This window comes from Zea mays, chromosome 4 (genome assembly GCF_902167145.1).
Source record: "Zea mays cultivar B73 chromosome 4, Zm-B73-REFERENCE-NAM-5.0, whole genome shotgun sequence".
NCBI lineage: Eukaryota > Viridiplantae > Streptophyta > Magnoliopsida > Poales > Poaceae > Zea > Zea mays.
The window spans coordinates 126,898,291-126,904,973 of NC_050099.1; the positions used below are offsets into that span (position 1 = coordinate 126,898,291).

A 6,683-nucleotide genomic window follows, 5' to 3' on the forward strand; every position below is an offset into this window, starting at 1 on the left:
ACCAAATTCGGGCGTTACTCTTTCTTCTCTTCCCATTTCGCTCCCTCTTCCCAATTTCAAACCAGTATAGTGACAGGTGTCCGTGTCATGTATAAACAAAACCTATGTGTCATGGGTGTTGCATCATGCAGAAGCGCATTTCTTTGTCTGATGTCGCGTGTTCGTCTCGTTCCGTCTCGGATTTCGGTTCGCGATTGGAGTCCGTTTAATGGCCGTGCGTGTCGTGGGTTTTGATCCGCGATGTGACCTAGCCCAGCCCGGCCCAGTCTGGCCTGGTCTGGCCCACACGCCCCTGGCGCTCCTGCCCTCCCCCTGCGCGCCCCCCTCCCCCAGATCTGTTTGGCTCATTTGATTTCTCCCGCGCAGTAACCTCCCTCTCCTTCTTCCACCTCTCCCTCTCTCTCCCTCGTGGTGCCCTAGGGTTTGGAGTCGAGATCGCCGGAATTTGGATCCCCGGAGGTGAGTTTTCCCCTCCCGTCCCCTCTCCCTCTCTCTCCTTCCCCTCCCCTTCTCCTTCCCTGCATCCCCTCCCCTGTCCCTGTCGCGCGCGCCCCTGGCGGGCCCCGCTCCGGCCGTGCCCTCCCCTCCCCCGCGCCGCGCCCTACGCGCTGGCCGCCGGCGAGCCCCTCCCGGCGAGCCGCGCCCTGACCCCCGCGCGCGCCCCTCCCCCGGCCGCGCCCCCGTCGAGCCCCTCCCCGGCGGCGCCCGACCCCGCGCCCTCCCTCCCCACGCGCGCTCGCACCCCGGCGAGCCCGGCCGCGCCGTGCCCCGCCGACCGCGCGCCCTCCTCTGCCCTAGCGAGCCGCACCCCGGCAAGCCCTCCCCCGGTCGCGCCCCTTCCCCGGCCGCACGCGCTCCGCCCCAGCGAGCTCCACCCCCGTCGAGCCCCTCCCCCGCGCCGCCCCTCGCGGCCACGCCCTGCTCGCGCCCCGGCCAGCCCTCCCTCCCCCTCGATCATGCCATCGCGCGCCCTTGCCGAACCCGTGCCTCGGCAGCCTCGCGCCACCCGTGCCTGCACGATTCGCGTGCCTTCGGCACGCGCAGCGTGCTCTCGCGCGTACGACCGTAATCGTACTGCACTTAACCTCGTTTTAATCTACTTTAATCTGTTTAGTCGACGTTCTGCGTCGCGCTCTTCGTCGTGTGACGATTCTTTTAATTTATATTTATCAATGTGCTGCGTCGTGCGCTTCGTCGCGCGACGATCCATTTTAATTTCAGGTTGTTTAATGTGTGACGCCGCGCGTCCAGTCGCGCGACGTTCCACTTTAAACTCAGCCCTGTTGGCGTATGACATCGTGTGTTTCATCGCGCAATGCTTAACGTCTCTTTATAATTAATGAAAGTGTCTCGTTATGCGCTCTGTCTCGCGACGAGTCGTTGATTTGTTAATTCGATTTAAAGTGTTGTGTCGTACGTCTCGCCGTGCGACCCCTCCCTTTCATTCATCTTTATCTATCTATAACGATTAAAACATGAAACATGACTGTATTTTATACCAAACGTAGTATCCAAATTAATGCCCTTCTGTTAAGCGAGTGGTTTAATTTATAGCTATGTAACGTGATCGTTTCTCGACGGTCTTTTCCTCTTTCTCTCTTAACCGTAATTGCGAGCCCGCGTGGAACATCTGTTTACTTACTGCATTCTATTGTATGGTGTATTGTTCTTTTGTATTAAATGTGTGGATGTATGTATGTTTGCGCTCGCATAGAGAACGATCTGGTTGAGGAGCCCGAAGAACTCGCAGGAGAAGCCCCTGAGCAGTAGTCGGTTGGTGGAGGCAAGTGTCCCTTGACCTATCTCTGTCCTATACATTCTTTAATTCACCTCTCGCATTTCACAGCTATACCTAAGGATTGACTAGCTTTTGTTATCCATGTCCTTGTTACCTATCTGGGTTGGATTATTATTGCTTAATCTTGTGCTATTGCTCAACTCTAATCAATGAACATGATGATAATTATCAATGATACGCTGTTTTCCCCTCTTTTATTATGATGTTATACTTGTGGTCTTCAAGGGGGCTCGAGCGGTTTCTCGAGTGCCTCTCCGTAAGGACCTGTTCGTTGGATGACCGCCCGGGAAAATAGTGCAACCATGAGGGTCGAATGGGGTGCCCTTAGCTGAATAATTAGAGGATCCGGGGTGTAGTTCGCTTAGCCGTCGTGCCGTCAATGGGGCTCGGTGTATGCGGCTCGCTCTGCCAAGCTTGGGTTCGCCCCTTGGGGAGGAGTGCTGTGCATTTAGGAAACCTAACGGGCGGCTACAGCCCCGGGGAATCTTTGTAAAGGCTACATAGTGATGCCCTGCTGGACCACCTAGGTAGTGGTCAATGGGGAATAACACTCTCCGGGCCGAAAGGGAATCACGACTTGTGGGTAAAGTGCACAACCTCTGCAGAGTGTTAGAAAACTGATATATCAGCCGTGCTCGCGGTTATGAGCGGCCAAGGGAGCTCCAGTGATTAGTGGTACTTGATCAGACATGTTCGGTTTGCAGGTGGCAATGAGATTAATGGTTCTTGGTTTTGACTCTGGTAATGGTAAGTGGTACTCTTTCCGTTTGGAAAGGAGTACGTTTGGGTTAATAACGTGGGTTAATTCTAAAACTTGGCTTTCTCTACTAATAATAATAATCTGACCAACTAAAAGCAACTGCTTGACTTACCCCCACATAAAGCTAGTCCACTACAGCCAAACAGGATACTTGCTGAGTATGTTGATGTGTACTCACCCTTGCTCTCAATACAAAAAACTGGTTAAAGAACGTGGGTGAAAAACCGTCGAACTTAATGTAATAAGCCGTCGAACTTACCGTAAGAACGTGGGTTTACCGACGAATATAGCCGACGGCGATTTTTGGACGAACTTAGAGAAGTAAGTTCGACGGCCCCGTCGAACTTAAGGTTAAGAACGTGGGTACCGTCGAACTTAAGGTTAAGAACGTGGGTACCGTCAAACTTAAGATTAAGAACGTGCGTTTTTAAGTTCGACGGGGGCCGTCGAATCCTACAAAATAAACCAAAATTCTCATAAATATACAACTGACATTAAATCACATGTACACAAAGATATAGGAAAATATGATAAACACAAAATGTGGCTTCCAAGAAGATCACAAAATGCTGGCTTTAAATCACATGTACACGAAGATATAGGAAAGCATGATAAACACAAAATGTGGCTTCCAAGAAGATCACAAAATGACATGTACACCAAGATATAGGAAAGCATGATAAACATCTATCCTAGCCTAAAGTGTTGGCATCACAACAAACAAGCAGCAGTGGAGTAGTCCCAAAAAAAGAAGGCCAATTTGCAGCCACTGGATTTGTGTGAGCGCTCTTCTAATGGTTGTTTTTAATAATAGTTCCTATTGAGATCATCACATCATTTAGGAGAATGAAGAAACTCATTCAAGACCCTAAACTGACTATACAGGGCTGCAGTTACCTACACCTCACATGTTGGACAATTCATCATAGGTTACTGTGAAGGTAAAAATTGGACGCATTTGATTCATAAGCTTCCAAATATAACAGTGAAAGATAAGATCGAGCTGAACATAACATAGGCAAACATTTAAACCTCAGAAAGTGCCCATATAACTCATTTGAATGTAGGACCCAAGTAGGTTCTCCCTGGCAAGCAGGAACTTGGAGTTGTCTACACCTCACAATTAGGCAAATCATCATCGAAAGCAAGAAATTTATAAGCACATTGCTCTATCTATGTTCTACCAACAAATAAATATTGACATTTTCATTCAACAATAGCCACCGGAAAAAACACATGCATTGCTCAAAGTAATGTTCAGAAAGCTCAGTTAAAGCCCATATATATCATTCCAATGTAGGACCCCAAGTAGGTTCTCCCTGAAACGCAGGGACATGGAGTGATCTACATCTAATTCAAAGGGCGATTCATCATTGCTTAGTAAAATAATTTCAAATCAATATAATAAACAAAAGTCAGATGCCAATACAATGGAAGGAATGGAAAGCTGCTGCAAACATTAAACAAGCTGAGAACATGATGCTCGCACCTTTGATTCCATGTTCTGAACTTTATTAGAACATTGCAAGTCAGCCTCCAGAAAAGCATTCGTTTTGTAGTCCTGCATTCATGTGCTTCACCGTTAGCCTACTCACTCATATTTTGTAATTTACTTCAGCAATTGGCATGCATTAATCAATGGTCCATGTGAAAATAAAATAATAAGAAGGCATGCTGACTCAAAAGCAGCTGATGAGTAATGATAAGATCACCTCAAAGGCCTTTTTGAGAGAACTGTTTCCAGGTATGCGTAGCATTAAGCAAGGCTACCTTTAACCAATATCCTTCATAAATTCTTCACTTATTAACAAATCTTGCTATAGTTAATCATCAGCTAAACTACTACTGATCATCAATATTTGTTGCTAGAAATGAAGTGCAATATTTCAGTTTAGTTGTGTGCACTAATGAATTCAGTGGAAGCGTGGTACCCAATATTTAGAGTAGACGTCGAATCTGGAACCGTTGGTTGTGACAGTGATGAGGAGCTTGTTCATGCTCCGTTTTGCTGCTCCCGAGGGTGTGCGTTCACTAAAGCATTGTTTTTCTCCTTATCTGCCTCCATGAGCTGCTTTCAAAAAATACAATTAGCACCAGGGTCTGACCTCCAGACCAACATTGTCACTATGCCATAAACGACAAAGGAAGCTTTACCTTTTGCAGGGCACCATTTTGATCTGTAAGTGCTTTCTCCTGCACACAGGAAGATGATTGATTGTAAAGGTGCACCACAAATCTTATCAGCAATCAACATTTCATGATTTTTACTGGTTTGTTGCTAGACGAGATATAGTTACCACAACTAGTCTGCTCAAACACTTCGACATGAGTGCTTTCTCTCTCATTATCCTTTTCACTATTTCATGGTAAAATGCCACTCATAGTGAGCCATTTCCATGTTTAGTGCGTCCACATCCACCAGAGATCAGTTTCACGGTCTTGTCTAGTTGCTTTGCGATTTTGTTTGGTCCCACTTAAATTTCTGTCCTGCTTTCGCCACTGACAAAGGCTTTGTTGTTGCTGCATGATGGATAGTGGCAGCAGATTGCGATTGTTAAACTACAGTGAAAATACATTAATCTCAATGAAACATGTGTATAATTATGCCATAACGAGACTGAAATGTTTTTGCTCTCATTCCCCCAAATTCTGGGTGTCCTCGCAACAATAATTTTCACTAGTGAGTAGTGACTCATGTAACATATGCAGAATGCGACGTACAAGGGAACCTATATTGTAGCTGACTTTTTCTGAAGCTCGGAAATTGAATTGAACATGAGCTGATTCTGTGCCAAAAAATAAATAAAGCTATAATATAATAATAGACTAAGACGTTAGTAAATAACCAAAATAATTGTGCACCGAACAACAAATTTGACCCCAACTAATTCACCTTTCTTGATCTAATATGCTTCAAAGAACTGTCCAATTGTTGCTCCAGTTGCTGAAGTTCTTTTATGGTCAGTGAATCCAATTGTTCCCCTAACAGTTGCCTTCCATTGGGACCAGGCAGGTAATAAAATAAAAAAGTTATCAGTAAACATTATCATAACCAGAATAAGAGTCCTCTTGAGCAAGTCGGTGGTACCATTATTAATAGCATCAAGAAACGATTGTGTCAATCCAGCAAGGATGGGACCTGTCAAAGCTAACGGAGTACATATGCATCAGCTCACTTACTTACCATCTGCAAAGCTAACAGAGTACATATGCATCATTGAATAACTCATGGAAACCAGTTCGTGTCTCTACTTGAAGTCGAAGCACCGAGCAAATTGGATTTCTACTCTGACTAATTTCTAGTGTCGTCGTTGCCTTAAGTCAAACGTAGCTACCAGTAAGTAGTCTGATCGGATCTTTGTTCTAGCTGCACTTTTGGTGTACTACCAGTAGTCCGGATGCGTCGCTAGAGGAGAGGAAGCTTCCACTGCCTGCTGGAGTGGTGGATTCTCTCGAGATAGGCAGTGAACTGACATCGACGACAGGGGAGGGGAGACGGCGCAGACCGACAGCAACACCCAAACCAGTGGGTGGCCGCCAATTCGGATAAGCCAAGGATGAGTTGCCAGTGTGGGGGCTCCCTACGCGCCGCCCCCTCTCGCGTGCTTCGTCGTGAGCAGCTCGTTGTTCGCAGGGGGCTCCGCCTCTGGCTGCTGCTTCGTGTTCAGCGTGTTCCAGGGACAGGGTAACAATCCCCCAAAATGGCGAGGACCTAACAAGCAAGCTAACAATCCGTCGAGCAGGAGCAAGGGAAATCATTGAACCCAAAAAAACGATGGTCGGACGGGCGTATACGGTACCCTGCTGTTTCGCTGGAAGGACTAGCGCAGCTCGGGGTCGATCTCATCCTCCTCGAAGTCGCCGACGGTGAGGTCGAGGTCCTGGCGGGGTTGCTGGTGACGCTGACCTTCCCCTCTCGGCTCATCCTTGTCGTGTCCTCGTCCTCCGCCGCCTCCCCCGTCCTCCATGGAGCCGACGACAGCAGCTCCTTCCGCTTCCGCCCCATCCTCGCCGCCTCTCTCTCTCCTTTCCTCTTCGGCTGCGGGAAACGAGTGAGCTGTGAGAGATATACTCGCGGCGGCGCGGGGTAGGGATCTAGGTCTTTTTTTTAAGTTCGACGGTGTT

The 6,683-nt window shown here is 47.7% G+C and overlaps 2 non-coding genes across 2 annotated transcripts; both read right to left on the reverse strand.

Annotated features, from left to right (window-relative positions):
• Positions 1 to 3,588: 3,588 nt before the first annotated feature.
• LOC111590445 (small nucleolar RNA Z278) lies at positions 3,589 to 3,701 on the reverse strand. Its single transcript, XR_004858018.1, has one exon. It is a non-coding gene; the product is annotated as a small nucleolar RNA Z278 (small nucleolar RNA).
• A 120-nt stretch (positions 3,702 to 3,821) lies between these two features.
• On the reverse strand, positions 3,822 to 3,936 carry LOC111590444 (small nucleolar RNA Z278). Its single transcript, XR_004858017.1, has one exon. It is a non-coding gene; the product is annotated as a small nucleolar RNA Z278 (small nucleolar RNA).
• Positions 3,937 to 6,683: the final 2,747 nt, after the last annotated feature.